The 18,217-nt window shown below is 34.4% G+C and overlaps 1 protein-coding gene across 1 annotated transcript in view; it reads left to right on the top strand.

Annotated features, from left to right (window-relative positions):
• The first annotated feature begins 9,422 nt into the window (after positions 1 to 9,422).
• Positions 9,423 to 18,217, top strand: part of jupa (junction plakoglobin a) — a 53,383-nt gene continuing 44,588 nt past the window's right edge. The window contains exon 1 of the mRNA XM_059350484.1: positions 9,423 to 9,627. The gene's annotated coding sequence lies outside the window, so the exon portion shown is untranslated. The remainder of the gene's footprint in view (positions 9,628 to 18,217) is intronic.

Raw genomic sequence — 18,217 nt, 5'->3', positions numbered from 1 at the left:
CACTTTAACCCTTAATAGGGCACTCATTGAAATACTTGCAAATTTCAAATTTCAACCCTAGAGAATATTGGAGGATATTACATACAGCCAGAATGTGTAAAAAAAAAACATACGAAAATAATATTTTGAGAAAAAAATGATACGAGATTGAAGTGGCAAATCTACGAGAAAAAAATGTGCAGATTTATGAGATTTAAAGTGGTGAATCTGCGAGAAAAAGTTGCTTTTTTCCCACTTTTTTCTCGTAAATCTGCAACTTTTTTCGCGCAGATTTGCCACTTTAAATCTCTTAAATCTGCAACTTTTTTTCTCGTAGATTTGCCACTTTAATCTGGTAAATTTGCAATTTTTTTCTCGAAATATTACCTGAAGATGCAGATTTATGAGATTTAAAGTGGTGAATCTGGGAGAAAAAAGTTGCTTTTTTCCCCACTTTAAATCTCTTAAATCTGCAACTTTTTTTCTTTTAGATTTGCCACTTTTTTCTTGAAATATTACCTGAAGTTACCAAATATAGTTCTTCGCCTGATAAAGGATTAACTATATTGGATATCTTTTCATTAAAAAAAAAACAACAACAACCCTGGTTTAGGTATTTAAATACCAACTTATAATCAAGCATTTAGATTTATCTAACGGCACAACAAAATGGTACATAATTCTGAATTACATGCTTCTCTGCATTTGACAAAACAATGTTGCTTTTTCCTGTCAAAAACTCCAGAACAAGAAAGTTAGTGGACCCTGAGTGAGGATCAATAATGTGAACCTGGAACATTTTCATATGTACATTATTTGATATATAATATATATATAATATGTACATTATATACTGGAATTTTAATTCCTGTTTAAGTGTTGACCAATTTGTTGCTGCATTTAAAGGATTTTACACCTGAATGGAAATTCCTGTTAATTTTAAAGACATTTTTTAAATTATTATTTATTTTAATCATAAAAAACAATTCAGTAAATCAAAGTATTTAATTTGAAAACAAACATCTGATGTGGCCTTACACATGAAAGAATCATCCCAGTCACTTCCCCTCAGTGAGGCTTACTTCTTATTATTTAAACACTGGTGTCAGATCAGTACTTGGTATCGACCAAGTTTCGGTATCGGTATCAGTATCAGGACTGAAAACGTTGAATTAGTGCATGTAGCATGAAGACTGTGTAATAAGGTCAAAAGCTTCAGATGTAGTGAGTAAGTGGACCTTGAGGGAAATGTTTTGTCAATGTTTTGTTGTTTCCAAGGTCAGAAATGATCCGTCAAGCTCATATTCATGTGGGCTAGAAGATCCAGCAGCTCTTGGACTGAATTTGGTCAATTTAGATTTCTATAAAATTCCATTTTAACCCTCTACGGTACGACGTTGCCATATGGCAACAAACCCATTTCAAGCCTTCTACATAAAGACAATACATCCCCAGTTATGATGCCATGAATTAAAAGAGAGGTGGGATTCTAATTATACCAATAGCCAACCGATTATTCATGATATGGCACAAAAATTTGAATTAAATTATGAAAAACGTATTTTTAAATAGTTTTCGCTTTCACATGAGATGCATCTCATGCATGCATTCAGGCTACTGGGGATTGTTCAGACTGTAGTTATAGACTATAGACATGAGTTTTTAAATAAACGTTAATACAATTTTTTAAACAACACTCTCTTGTTTTCATTACTTTCCACTATCGTACGGTGTTGCTGTATGGCAACGAACCCTAAAAACTACTAAAAAATAATATTTTTTGAAAATATCTCTTGATTATGTTTACTTGGTCTATTTTATGACAAAAAAACACCCAAAACATTTTTTTACCAACTGGGATCATAATGCGTACCATAGAGCAGGGATTCCCAAAGTGTGGTGCGTGGACCCCTGGGGGTGCGTGAGCTGCTACTAGGAGGTGCGCGAGATGAAAAATGTAATGGCAGTCTGATAATGACACAATTACATTTTTTCCCCCCACACAATAAAGACGTGTTATTAATTAATTAATAAATACAGGCTATTCAATTTTGTGTGATTTCTTGTTCATTTTTGCATCTATTTTGGTCATTTTTGCATCTATTTTTTGGTTGTTTGGTCATTTTTACATGTATTTTTGGTCAATTTGTGTCTATTTGGATAATTTTGTGTCATCTTTGGTCATTTTTGCATCTATTTTTGGTTGTTTTTGATCTTATAATGAAGCGTAGAAGAAGTTATCTTCTTGTTCTTGTATCATTTTTCCAGCCTGTGTTATGATGACGGGGTTGTGTTAGCTCCACGCTCATTTAAATTTGCTGCAATTTTTGTTCAACGCAGCTCAAAATATGATAACATTTTCCCAACTGATCTGCTTTCTGCCTCTGATCCTGAGCCTGTCATCATCCTCCACCTTTAATATGGCTATAAAAAATCTTATTGCATTTTTTTTGAAGGTGTGGGGGATTGGGGGTGCGTCAATCCGGTTGGGACATAGAAGGGGGGCACGGCTAAAAACGTTTGGGAACCGCTGCCATAGAGGGTTTTGCTTAAATTTTACACCAATATATATCAGTAAATACTACAGCAACCCAAGCATATCTTTCTACTCAGAGTCTCTCCTTGTACAGGTGGTCAGCTGCAGCTCTACTGTCCATTGTTCCCCAACATTCCTCCGTGGTCAGCCTACAGTGTCTGCGTGTCTTCCATTTGTAAGTGATGATTAATAATTTACCACAGCCTCCATCAGTCCAGTGAGCTAGTGGTCTGCTCCAGGCCACTTCCTCTCCCAAGGACAATGGGGCCATTTCCTGTGGGGTGAGACGCAGACGACCAGAGAGAGTGAAACAGGCCAGCACTGTATTACAGGGACATCATATCAGCGTCGTGTCCTTGGAGGGAGATACAGATTCAACATATAGGGAGATTATGGTCTGTTTGCTGGGAGGTTACAGAGCAAGAATGGGGCCAAGTCTGCTAGACACCACACATTCTTTGACCCCTTTTTTTTAACATATTCAGGAAATTGTGACTTTGTAAATATATCTATGACGTGATGCAGAGACGGATAAACAACATCAGAAGAAGTTCCCGTAATGCTTTATAATAAGGTCCTTAATAACCATTAATTAATAACCATTAATTAGAAAAGTGGCAAATCTAAAAGAAAAAAGTTGCAGATTTAAGAGATTTAAAGTGGGAAAAAAGCAACTTTTTTCTCACAGATTCACCACTTTAAATCTCATAAATCTGCACATTTTTTTCTTGTAGATTTGCCACTTTAATCTCATAAACTTTTTTCTCAAAATATTATTTTCGTATGTTTTTTTTTTACACATTCTGGCAGTATTTAATATCCTCCAATATTCTCTAGGGTTGAAATAAGGCATTGTAATAAGGCATTGTTCTCGCTTTAGATCCGTTAGTTGCAAAAAGCAAAGTATATTTTAATATCAATAAGCAAACAAAATAAGATTAATGAAGGCATGGCAAAGACATAATGGGTGGGTCATGGGTGTTTATGCCATTATTAACACTTATATAAGCTTATAAACACACAATAATGTTAATAAGCATCTTGTAAGGACTTACAAGGGCCTTATTACTTGTTAATTAATGGTTATTACAAGGACCTTAATATAAAGCGTTACCTAAGTTCCTATACATAAGCTTAAGAGTATAATCAAGGATCCTCTAACCTATTTTCAGTGATAGAAAAGAGAAAAACAAATAGTGTTTTATAAAAGAAATTAACACTTAAAGCTAAATTAGATTAGCTCTGAAACCAAAAAGTCAGGTGTTTTTGGCAGAGCCTGAGCTGAAGTCTCTAATGAATCCCACTCTTTTAATTCTTGGCTAATTTTCAACACACAGAGGCTGCTGTGTTCAAAACAAAGGCTCCATTCATTCCCCCCTGAGTCCACCGCTCAGTGATATCTGAGGAAGCCAAAACAAGTCCAAGACGTGGTACACTAGTTGTCTTTTTGTGTTGTTGTTCTTTTCCTTGTGTTGTTGTTTCTTTTCCTTTCATATGTACACTACTGGTCAAAAGTTTTAGAACACACCAACTTTTCCAGAATTTAATTGAAAATGATGCAGTTTAATGTCTCAGTGTACTCTGAAATTAATGCACATTTGCAACATTTAAAATTCTTTATAGAGCATGATAGTGTTTTGAAAATAAAAAAAAGATTCAAAATCAAAAAAAGACACAAAATTACCAAAAAAAAGACACAAAATGACTAAAAAAAGAAACAAAATGACCAAAAACAAGACACAAAATGACTAAAAAAAGAAACAAAATGACCCAAAAAAGAAACAAAATGACCAAAAAAAGACACAAAATGACCAAAAAAAAAAGACACAAAATGACAAAAAAAGACACAAAATGACCAAAAAAGACACAAAATGACTTACAAAGACATGAAAAGAATTCAAAAATGGACAAAATAGCCCAAGACTCCATAGAGTTAAGTTGTTAACCCATTTCTTGTTCCCTGAAAAAGGCCTACTTGTATAATTCTGAAATGTACATTATTTTTCAGTTTTGGTTAAGCTTACCTTTTTTTATTTACCTCTGGCAGTTCACCACTTACCTTTGGACCCTTTCAAGCTGTTCATTTGACTTGAACTGCTTGGATTTCAATAAAAAACTGGAAAAATTGGGGTGTTCTAAAACTTTTGACTGGTAGTGTATGTGTGCGTGTTTGGGTATGTATGCAAATGTGGGTGCGTGTATGTATGTATAATTTCCCTGTATAGGTAAATTATATTTATGTTTTTGTAATACAAGACATGTTTAGACAAGGATGTTAACTTGTCATATTTAAGGAGAGGGAGTGGGAGTTTATAAGTTTTACTTCTTCTCACTTCTTTTCGAATATGTATTCTGTCATGTTAAATGTTTTGTCTGACTCTTTTTTTTATTTATTATTATTTGTTTTTCATATTCGAAATAAACTTAAATCAAATCAAATCAAAGACGTGTAAAATACAAGGACAAGAATCCCATTCAGTTTGTACACTGAAAAAAAAGAAAAGTTGGGTGAACTCAAAATTTCAAGGCAACAAACTTCGATAACATTTTAAGTTGGACAATTAAACTAAATATTTTAAGTTTTGTTTTTGAGTTTGCTCAACTGTAAGTTGTACTAACTTATAATTTTACATTGTAATAACTTTTAATCCTTACTTCTGCCAACTTCTGCAATGTGCTGAATTGGCACGATTGTAACGCCGCTATGAAATGTCAGCTAATGTTGTGACCACAATTTTGAGTTAGCATTGATACGCTAATGGCTACTCTTGTAGCTGTAACAAGCAGCGCCGCTAGCATCAGTTAGCCGCTAGCATCAGTTAGCCGCTAGCTTTCGCTAATGACAGAATTTCACCGCTTTCCCGCATTTCCCAACAAAGAAATAAGAGTTATCAGAACTATTGTCCCTTGTTGTGAACCCCAACTTAAAGATATAAGTAACAACAACTCACCAACTTGTTTTTGAGCAGACAACTGGCTTCCTTTGTTGTGCTAACTTACATTATTGCCCTAAATGTCAATAATTTATATTTCCAAGTTTTACCAACTTAAATCACTGTTTTAGGCCAAAAAATACAAGTTGGCTTTTTTGCAGTGTAGTGTAATAAACATCGACCCCTTCAAGAAATACATGAAAACACAAGAATGTGAATTGGGCCTGAGGCTATTTTTAAAGCGAGGGCTGTCAGTCCACACATTCACTCTGACAAATATAATGGCCTATATATCCAGCAGTGGCCCAGCATGCCTAGTGCCCCTCCGTCTCTGTCTCTTTCATTCTACGAGGCACAGATGATGACATGATCACAATGGCCACAAAGACAGAAGAGAGCGGTGACAATATGGCCCGGGGCAGGACGTAGCATACAGCCTGACCTATCTGAGTCTGAGTGTGTCACATATAGGAACAGCTATAGACACTGTGTCACATGCAACTGCACCATCAGTGTCTATAGGTGGATGGATTTCATTTCCCCCACCTTTGTATGTCTAAACGAGTCAGCAAAACGCAGATACATCTATTGTGTTGATGTATTTTTCAATCATTTTCATTATCAATTTTTTATGTTACTGTGCCAGAGCACTGACACTGATTTATCCTCCATTATAATTAACCAAATGCATTTACTGGAAACTTGCTTCAAAACAAGTAAACCCAGGCTGTTTTGTGTTAAATTGATCGTTTTTGGAGCTGATCATAATGAGCTGATACTAATTAGTGCATTCACAGAAAGTGAATCTTCAACATTAAAAAAAAAATGTTTTATTGATTTTTTAAGCAAAAGTTCCCTGCACTGCAAATAATTTGGTTCTTACAAAACTTAAGATTTAGAATTGTTAGATCATTTATCTTGTTCTAAGAGTTAATTTCTTATTTTAAGCGTACAACATGCTTATTTCTAGATTTAAGAATCTTAATTCAAGAAATCTTGTCAAGTGAAATTATCTGTCCATGCAGCAAGATCATTTCCCTCAGATTTACTGTTTTTATCTTGTTTTTAAACAACACTTTTTTTTGCAGTGTGCCTCCAGTGTCTAAATGTTATATTTGCACCTCCATAACACAAACTGAATATTTTGGAGTTTTGGATTACTTTCTATGACATGACAAGTATCATGAGCATTAATGTTACTTCAAAGTGTCATTAATGTTCATGACACATCCCATGTCATGTTTCTGACAGGCTTGTGTGACTCTTATGTAGACACCTTCAAAATAAAGTGTTACCATATCTTATTTAAGTCACAAAGGAATGTTCTAAAAACTGTCATGTATTTCTCTTAAGTTCCATAATTTACACACAGTGTTATTACTATGCCAATAGCCATCCTTTGTTACATCCTTTTTGAGTGAAATGATCAATAAATGTCATATGTTACACTTTTGGTGAGGTTTTTTGTGTTTCCTGCTAAACTTGAAAGTTAGGCGATTATTTTAACAGGGTGATGATATGTGATGTGCTTCAGGGAATATATGGTACAATTAAAAAAATAGGCTATTATCACAACAGATCGGTGCTATAGGTTTATGATAGGCTACTATAAGAATTAAAATAACATTTTATCAGACATGTATACTAGCATGACGGTAATTATGAACAGTGGTGGAAAGTAACTAAGTACATTTACTTGAGTATTTCTATTTTATGCTACTCTTCTACATTTCAGAGGTAAATTTTGTAGACTTTTAGTTGATAACTTACCTAAAGATTCAAATTGATTATACAAAATATAAATCAATTAATAAATGATGACATTAAAGTGATGCAGACATTGCATTATTAATAACAATCCAGTAGCATACATGAATCTGAAATGGGCCATTCTGCATATATACTTTTTTATGCTTATACTTTTAAACTTTACTTTTTTTGAATGCAGAATAATTTACTTGTAACGGAGTAGTGTTACATTATTGCTACTTTTACTTGAGGAAGACCTGTGCGTCTCCCACCACTATGTATACAGGAAATAGCACATAGTATGTAGATATATAGACAGATAGATAGGCACCTATATAAGAACAAAGTACAAAGTTCACTGCAGACACTACACCTACAGGTACATTTCCGTCGATAACACAACTGAGTTCAGTGTAAAGTTTAATAAACCCTTTAAGTGGCTCAAGCTGCAGATATTACTGTTGTGTTCGTGTGTTCTTTTGTTTTGTTTCACTCTAAACAAACTACAAGGACGCTGAGTGCTTGCAACCATTTCGTGCACCTGCGTGACGACACGACCACACCTTGATTACAACAAGAAACCAGACTGCAGGATGAGTCACCGCCGCCGGGAAGCGATACGCTGTCAGATATTATTTACACAGAGACTGATATAAGCCTTATGATGCATGTGTTTGACACATTCTTTCTTTTTCTTCCTCGTCTGACAAAAGTTGCTTTGAGTGGGAGGGACCTTACCTCCTTGTACTGAAGTGCTATTTTAACCCTTTATCAGGCGAAGAACTATATTAACTTCTGTGGATATCAAACTGGGTCCCCATGTCTCTCTGTTTGGTCGTAGAACCACATGGATTTATTCCAGCTAATCAGCAAAGATCAGGCACCATAACATCTGACCAATCAGTATAATAATAATAGAATAATATTAACTTTATTGACCCTGACCTCCAATGCAAAAATGAAAAATGTAGGAAAAAAATCTGCAAGAAACAGTCGTACAGACGGCATATTAGGGCCAAATATGAATAAAAATAATAGTAATATTTAGAGAAAAAAGTTGCAAATTTACTAGATTAAAGTGGCAAATCTACAAGAAAAAAAGTCGCAGGTTTCAGAGATTTAAAGTGGCAAATTTGCACGAAAAAAGTCGCAGATTTAAGAGAAAAGGTGTTTGGTCTATCAAGAAAAACGGGCATGCAATTTTACACATTTTGTCCAAGTAATCCAAAACTCCAAAATATTCAGTTTGTGTTATGGAGGTGCAAATATAACATTTAGACACTGTATCAAGTATCATGAGCATTAATGTTACTTCAAAGTGTCATTAATGTTCATGACACATTCCATGTCATGTTTATGACACGCTAATGTCACTCTTATGTAGACACCTTCAAAATAAAGTGTTACCAAAATTAGTGTCAACAATAAAACACTAATAAACTAAACTGATAATTAAACAATCTCCCTCTAGCTCTTATCTGATGCCTATGAATGTGGCAAATTGTCAAAGAAGTGATGATCTTAAAGGGGTAAAATCACATGATCTGATCAATATAATAATAATATATAATATAGGTGATTTTACCATAGGTGGCCGGCTTCATGAGGAGAAGATTTAGGAGAAGAAAAACAACAATTTTGACAAAAAAAAAAAGATTATTATAACAGTGTGAGGAAATGTTGTTTTTTAGTTTGTCTGGTAAAATGGTATTTTATTATTGTAGTAACCTATATATAGATATATAGATAGATATATAGATAGATAGATAGATAGATAGATAGATAGATAGATAGATAGATAGATAGATAGATAGACTTTATTTATCCCAAGCTGGGAAATTACAGTGTAGCAGCAGCATTACACACAATAAAATATAAAAATACAATAAAATACAATAAAAAATAAAGTGTCTAAAGAAGGAGTATGTATTAAGGAGTAGAATAGAATTCCAGTGCAGAATAAATATGAATATACAGTATAAAATGTTGGTGCTATAGCATGATCCTTTATGATAATAGCCTATTTTTTAAATTGTTTTATACCCTTTATACCGCCTGAGGCACTTTTTTAAAAAAACAGTGTATGCGTAAACATCACGTTGCTGTGTATTTTCTTGACTACACTTCCCGGCAATAAAAAAAACTCGCCTGTGTGAGTGTGAGTGGAGCTGTGGCAGGGTGGGGTCGGGCTGAGGGGGGCGGAGTCTAGCTGAGGGGGGCGGAGTCTAGCTGAGGTGACGCTTCTTTTACTCATTTTTGTTCAGAGTGGACTGTCGGCCAGCAGCAGCAGCAGCAGCAGCGGCGGAGAGAGAGAAAGAAAGAAAGAGAGAGAGAGGAGAGAAGTGAGGAGAAATACACACAAGTGTCCCTTCACGAGGAAAAACACCACTCACCTGGAATAATCCCAAACGGCTCCGCGTGTTTCGACAGGTAAGACTCACTGCGTGTTTCTTCACTTTCTCCAAATGTGTCTTTTTTAATCGACGTGTGCTCATTTTTTTTGTTCATTCAGTCGCGTTTTTTTTTTTTTGCGTGTAGTAGTTAAGCCCTGCTTTCTTTCCACGCGTGTACATGTCAATGCGGGAAAATAGATTTTCTTTTACTGTTTTTGTTTACCTGGCTGCTTTTCCAGCCTTGTCTTTGGTTTGGAGTTCATTTCCGCATGCCTCCCTCCCACTGGCTGTTTGGGAGTAAAGCTCGAGCTCTAACAGGCCTCAAAAGTTTGCTTTCTTTCATTAAATATCATTTTTTACTCTCCATCGTGTCTAATATCGCGTCCTGCTTATATATAACGATGGTTTTGGCCCCAGTATCGATCATTCAACTTGACGTCACTTGTCAATAGAGTCCCACAGTGTCATTAGTGGTGTCCAAGTATGCGCGCGCGTGTTTTGTGTGTGTCCGCGTGCGGGAGAGGCAGGTGAAGAGGAAGGGTTGTTACCAAACATTTGGCTCGTGGAGACGATATCTTTGTGTTGGAAAAGGAAATTTAAGAATGTTTACCAGTTATAATCTCACACATAATATTTATGGATGTTTTTAACACGTCGGCAAGACAACAATCTTTTTGATTTGGTTTTACTTGAACCACTTTTAGAGAGTTTTCTACTCGTGCATCTTAGTGTTATAACATAGAATACAATAGAGTAAAATAGCCTTTATTGTCATTGTACATAACACAATGAAATAAGAGTGTAGCTCCCATAGTGCATAAAAGAAATTAAGAACAACAACACACACCACTTAAGGATAATAAGGTATAAAAACTATAAAATATCACAACAAGAATAAATAATTGAATGGCAAAAAATACTGAATATAGAATAAATATCTATGTATGTAAAGGAGGCGAATGAGGAGGACTGGTAGCATGTAGAGGTAGTATTTAGATACAACATCTTCTCTTTTATTTATTTATTTGTTACTATTTAATAGTAATTTAATAGTATTTTTTTATTTATTTATTTATATATATTTTTATTTTTTCATTTATTATCATGCTCTACTTCTTAATTCTTTATTTATTGTTTTTTATCTTTTTTTCTCTATTTTTTTTTACTTTTTATTGTTATTATTTACTTTTATTTTTTATTTTATCTTATCTTACCTTACTGTATTTTTTATTTATTTTATCTAATTAATTTCTAACCTGCCTCCAGTGTTTCCTCACTGCTCCATGTTGTTGATCGCACTTTCTCAGGTTGTGCTTTGTTTTTTGTGCTTTTTTTTTTGGGACGGGTGGGTGGAGGGTTAGGGATGGGCGGAGGGTGTTATTATTATTAATATTATTATTACTTTCTCCTTTTTTATGTAAAGCACTTTGCATTGCATCTCTCTTGTATGAAAAGTGCTTTACAAATAAAGTCTGATTGATTGATTGAACAACAACACATTCATCAGCTAACTCATAAATATAAAGTCGTGCTGTGACGCGTTTATCGTGGCCAAAAGATTTCACAATAACAATATTATCACGGTATCTACAGACAGGTTAATCTCTTAGTCAAATTAAGCTTTCATTTTGGCAAATTAATTACACACAAAGTAAAAGTGTGCAGGGTGGAGCGGGAGTCTGTAACCACTGACCACCAACTCCATAACAAAGCAAGATCAGAAAGTGATTTAAGAGTCATTGGTTAATTTAAACCTTTTTTTTTTATTTTTCCTATCGACATGATATACATTATTTTTAAATACCACGTTAATTCTCTACTTAAGTTAAGTTAAGTAGCAGCATTTTTACAAGTCATTTTTTGAAGTATAAGTGCCAGAAATGTACTTAATATAAAGTGTTCTGGGTTTTTTTTCCAGTCCTCTGTGATTACAAGTTCAATATTTGGACAAAACAAGCAATTTGAACATGAAACCCTCACAGTTTTCTGACATCTTTTCAAAGATACAAGCCAACAATTAAAAAAGAAGTTAGTTAGCAAATTAATTGATAATGAAGATACATGTCTGAGCTGAAACATCAGCAGATAATATGATGAGCTAATGGTGCATAGGGGAGTCGGTTCATGGTCACACATCTGTAATCTCTATCAGTGAATAATGAATCATATCCCTTAAATGTGCTGCCGTTCGCACCCATCCACTCCCGTTCAGCTTGTTGTTTGTGCCAGTAGTGATGTCTCCAGGTGTTGCCAAATCTTCCATGATGTCATCACTTTAGTTTGCAGATGTTCAGGACTTTACAGGACAGCAATGACGCCAGGAGCACTCATTTCTTTTATCACATTTCATGAGTAAATCTACTGAAATCAGCATCCATTTTAAATTAAGTTTGTACTATTAGGGCTGGGCAATATGGCCCTAAAAAAGAATATCACGATATTTCAGGCTATTTTTGCGATAACTATATTCTTGACGATATTACGAAATACTTAAAAAGATATAGAAAATGTGTTTTTTAAAATGTAGTGTGAAGTGCAAATCTCAACAGTTGCCAAATAAATAAAAAAAATGTATGAGGAAAATAATAAAAATAACCATTTAGGGGTTCCGAGGGCATGTTTTAATTACATTTTGTAAAGGAAAATAAAGGTTCTTGTATGTTTTATTTAAGGCGTCTTATTTTGACGGTCTTCTTGTAGGTTCTGTGGTGGATTCTGTTAACACACTGTGCTCTTATTTTGAAAGCTGCATGTGTTTAGCGACAGGGAGTAAGTAGCTTTTTGTGATTAAAACAACTTTAACCACTACATCAAGAAGTAGGAACGTTACCAATATCATGATATGCATTTTTTTAACCATGAAAAAAATATACCGATATTATCGTGAACGATACGATATGGCACACCCCTATGTCCTATCCTCTTTTTTTTTTATTTTTTTATTATGTGATTAAGTCACTTGTAGTTTCTTCCTTTGCCAACTTTAATATCTGTTAAAGTCAAATTTGACATGGGTCACAGTGGAATTAGAAGTTAAACAGCTTTTCTGTCTCTCAGACCATTAAACACTAAATCACATTGTTGTCTCGTTGGAATAATCAGTGAGAAGCACCGTCGGAACAGCCAAGAACAGCCAAAAAAACAGCTCTAAACAAGTTTGTGGCGTCCAACTTGTTTCTGGACCAATGCGTCCAGCTGAGGCTGTTGAATGTGTGTCAGGTTGAAAAGAACAGCGTGCCAATACTCCGAGCCAGTCAGGCCTCCACAGCGCTGGCCCTGCACTGTAAAAAAGAAACTGTTGTTTTTACAGTAAAAGAACTTTACCGTAATAAATACGGTGCAACTTTTTGTAATATTACGGTAAAATGATATTAACACTCTTGATTTCCCGTTTAAGATCGTCAATTTTGTCCATATTTTACCGTAAAAAATAAAGTTTTTCCATCAAAAGAAACGCTGTCCTGACATATAATTGCCAAGAAAATACTTTATAAATGCATCCATTAAATATTACAGTATATTTCTGTTAAAATATGGTGTTTAGTACATTTAACAGTGAGAAAAAGTATTTTTACAAAAAATAAATGCAAAATTATGGCTTGTATATATATATGTATATGTATATATGTGTGTGTGTGTATATATATATATATATATATATATAATGTGTGTATATAAATGTGTGTATATATATGTATGTATATATATGTATATATGTATGTATATATATATATACATACATACATACATATATGTATATATATGTGTATATATGTATGTATATACATATGTATATATATGTGTATATATGTATGTATATACATATGTATATATATATATATGTATGTATATACATATGTATATATATGTGTATATATGTATGTATATACATATGTATATATATATGTATATATATGTGTGTGTGTGTGTGTGTATATATGTATATATATGTGTGTGTATATATATGTATATATGTATATATATATTACAGTATATATATATATATTACAGTATATTTTTTGCTACAAACACAGTGCCAGTGTATTTTACAGTGGAGTAATGTATTTATTTATTTTTTTAATTAATGTAAAAAATACTGTTTTGGCTGATATATACATATATGGTGTTTCATTGTTACTGAAACTGAATTAACCCATTCATCATTTTACGGCCTTTTACTGTCATGTTTTAGCAGTTTTTCACCGTAAAATCTACAGACATTTTTTACAGTGTGGTCAGTGCAGCAGCAGCAGCAGACAGGACAGCACCCTGGTTGGAAAGCTGTTCCTGTCTGCCCTCAGGGAAGAGGCTGGATGGGTGGTGGGGGGGCGACTTACTGTAGATTTTGCAGCTACAGCTGTGGTGGCACGGTGATAATCTCCCCCCTCCTGCTTAATTCCCTGATACTGTCCTACATTAGCAGAGCAAGAGGCCTGGAGATCCTTCAGTATATAAATAGGACTACACTTTGCAAAGGGGATTACTGTATGGTATAACCCCTTTGTTTAGCATGAAGGATTTCTTATTCTGGGGATTCTCTGTGGAGTCTTACCTCGTCTCTGTGTCTTCTTCGGTGGTGCCTGACTGAGTAGTAACGAAATAACGAAAACTAGAATGGAAAAAACATTTTCGTTAACTGAGATAAAAATAAAAACTAGAGTTTTTAAAGAAACGATAACTAACTGAAACTGTATTTTGTGGTTACAAAACTAACTAAAATTATAGTGAAAATGTCCTTAGTTTTCGTTTTTGTCAACTTTTTTCATTCATAATTCAGTGTATTTATTTGAACATGCAACACATGGTGAATATGTTTACTGAGACTGGGATGTTTACACTAGAACCAAAATTCAAAACACCCAGAACTGTAAGAGTTAATAACCTTATTGGGGCTGAGATGATAAACCAAAGGAAACAAAGGAAACATTTATTATGACCTCTTTGAATCTGGCACCCAACAAATACCCCATTACAAAAAACACTAAAACTAATAAAAACCAAACTAAAACTAAGCATTTTCAAAAAAATAAAAACTAAACTAAAACAAGAAAACTCACTCTAAAAACTAACTAAAACTAACTGAATTTGAAAAACAAAAATTCACAACAAAGTTAAAACTAAAACTAATGAAAAATCCAAAACTATTATAACCTTGGTGGTTTCCAGGGGCTCAGTTACAGCCACGTTGTGTGACCTGCTCTGTGTTTTCATAGCACCCTGCTCTGTGTTTTACTGTTCCCATGGAGAAGTGGACGCACAGAGATAAAGTTTCCCATCAGCTACAACTGGGGTCCATTGTGGTTGAAGTCAGAGGGGACGTGATATGACCGCATCCAAATCTCCATGGAGGAGACTTTATCAAACAGAGCTGTCCTCAAACTCTGCAGTCAATGCTCCAATGTTATTAACTGGGACCAAAGAACATGTTTCACAGTGGTAGTAACCTGTTTTTTGGGGGGGTTTTTAAATCGATTTTCTGGTTCAAACTAGGGCTGGGCGATATGGCCCGAAAATAATATTACGATATTTCAGGCCATTTTTGTGATAACGATTATTCTTCACGATATTACGAACAGTGGTGGAAAAAGTATTCAGATCTTTTACTTAAGTAAAAGTACTAATACCACCCTGGTAAATTACTCCACTACAAGTAAAAGTTCTGCATCCAAATCTTACTGAAGTAAAAGTAGGAAAGTATCAGCATCAAAATCTACTTAAAGTATGAAAAGTAAAAGTACTCGGGTTATGCAGAATGGACCCACTATAATTGTTTTATATATTCTAAATATATTATTACATTATTTGTATTGGTGATTTAATGTATGCAGTGTTTTGATTTTGTAAAGATTGGGCTCATTTAATTACTTAATATACTGTTAAAAGATTTAATTAAAAAAACGTCTAATCACTTTACATTGATCATATATATATATATATATATATTATGTTAAATCTCGACCTGAAAAGTAACTAAAGCTGGCAGCTAAATCCTAGAGTAAAAAGTACAATATTTGCCTAAAAATGTAGTGGAGTAGAAGTAAAAAGTTACATAAAATGGAAATGCTCAAGTAAAGTACAAGTACCTCAAAATTGTACTTAAGTACAGTACTTGAGTAAATGTACTTTACGAAATACTTAAAAAGATGTAGAAAATATGTTTTTTTTTTTGTCTGTATAAATAAATAAAAATCTAAAATGTAGTGTGAAGTGCAAATCTCAACAGTTGCCAAACACAAAAAAATTTACTCTTGACTCTTTGAGAATGAGCAAATAATAAAAATAACCATTTAGGGGTTCCGGGGGCATATTTTAATGACATTTTGTAGAGAAGAATAAAGGTTATTGTATGTTTTATTTAAGGCATCTTATTTTGACAATCTTCTTGTAAGTTCTGTGGTGAATTCTGTTAACACACCGTGCTCTTATTTTGAAAGCTGCATGTGTTTAGCAACAGGGAGTAAGTAGCTTTTTGTGATTAAAACAACTTTAATTGTTAGCTTTACGCCACTACATCAAGAAGTAGGAACGTTACCAATATCATGATATGCATTTTTTTGAACTATAAAAAAAAATATATACGATATGGCACACCCCTAGTTCAAACTGATCATTTCATTGCCAATTCATTAAATCCTGAGATTGATCTTCTCATATTCGCCTATTCCTGTGGACGCTTGAAGCTTTAACCCCGTTAGTTTTACGTGGTCGGCCTTTGGTTCACCGCGCAATGAGATCCGGCCACGTGGGAGACTAGAGAACCTCATCTGAGTCAAAACAAACTGGGAGCTGCTCCACTAAAGGCACCAACCAGCCTAAAGGCAGATGTGTGGTTGCATTTGACATTTAAGAACTGGACAATAGCAAAGCTTGTATGCAAGATTTCCAGAATTGAGGTGAAACATTGTGTAAAATACCACAAAACTTTTTTCGTCACAAAACTATTTCACAAGATCTCAATCAGGGAAACAAAGTCGTTTGCATTTTGTTGCCTGCTGAAGTGTATTTGTGTTAAATAAATAGTACATAAATGTAACTACTTTTGCTTCAATTATTAATGAAAACATCAATATTTTGAATAATGCAGCAGTGTAGAGGCTTCCATGTATAATTTACCGAATTAGTTATCCGAGAACCATATTCATATTCAAGCAAAATTGGTATTTTAACTAGGATAGGGGTGTGCCATATCGTACCGTTCACGATAATATCGGTATATTTTTTTATGGTTAAAAAAAAATGCATATCATGATATTGGCAACGTTCCTGCTTCTTGATGTAGCGGTTAAAGTTGTTTTAATCACAAAAAGCTACTTACTCCCTGTCGCTAAACACATGCAGCTTTCAAAATAAGAGCACAGTGTGTTAACAGAATCCACCACAGAATTTACAAGAAGACTGTCAAAATAAGATGCCTTAAATAAAACCTATAATAACCTTTATTCTCCTTTACAATATTTCATTAAAATATGCCCCCGGAACCCCTAAATGGTTAGTTTTATTATTTTCTCATACTCAAGAGTACATTTTTTTGTATTTGGCAACTGTTGAGATTTGCACTTCAAACTACATTTTAGATTATTTATACAGACTAAAAAAAAATCATATTTTCTATATCTTTTTAAGTATTTCCTATATCGTCAAGAATATCGTTATCGGAAAAAATAGTCTGCAATATCGTGATATTCTTTTAGGGCCATATCGCCCAGCCCTAATTTTAACTAAGATATCCCTAATTAAATTGATATTAAATCTAGTTGGGACTTTGTCAATCGAACCCAGGAACTCTGTATGTCAACAACCAGCCCTGTTTAGGTGCAACTAAACAATAGAATTCCAGAGAACAGGTTAATTAAAGCCAACAAACGTTGGCTCTCATTGTTCAGGATGAATAGGCTCATTAAAAAATTGGCATGAACATCCAAACACACCCATCCATGTCAAACATTTCTGCTGTGACAGTCAGAAAGCAAAATCAGAAGCTTCTAGCGGGGGAAACAGTTGTTTTAATGCTGAGCTAGTAGCAGCGGCACTGCCCAGCTGGACCCGACCCATGGCCGCCACTGACATGAATTATTTACATTGAACAGTTCTCTTGGTTTGGATAAAATGAGGACAAGAAAATGTCCCTAACTGAACATGTCCAAGGCCTAATGGCTGTCTCTTCCTATCTCTGTATGAACGTCTGCCAGGATTCAAGTCAACTCCTCTTAAAAGCTCCGTCCAAAACACCAAGGCATCAGTCTAACAGCATGCTGGAAATAGCTGAACCCTGCTGTTTTCTTCATGAATACATTACCTTTGATAATTTTTTCATTACTGACGCAGTATCCAAGCAGCAAAGAGCGAGGAGGGAGGGAGGGGAGTGCATCCCAGCTCTGAGTCAAAAGACAAAGTTTTCACAGTTGGATGATTTGGCTGAGTTGTACTTCTCAGCAAAGTGACTCTGATGAGTCCTGTGGTGTCTGTTTTTCTCCTCCTCCTCCTCCCTGTCCCCTTAATTACACTTCTATGAGAGGTTGTGAGGACAGCAAGGGTGTGGCTGAAACTGAAAGTTAATCACCAGAGAAGCTTGACTTTTAGACGTGCCGCATGAAGAATATCAGCCTCTCACATGGAAGTTATTTGTG

Source organism: Centropristis striata, chromosome 1 (genome assembly GCF_030273125.1).
Source record: "Centropristis striata isolate RG_2023a ecotype Rhode Island chromosome 1, C.striata_1.0, whole genome shotgun sequence".
NCBI classification, from domain to species: domain Eukaryota; kingdom Metazoa; phylum Chordata; class Actinopteri; order Perciformes; family Serranidae; genus Centropristis; species Centropristis striata.
This window is presented reverse-complemented; position numbering and strand designations above follow the sequence as displayed.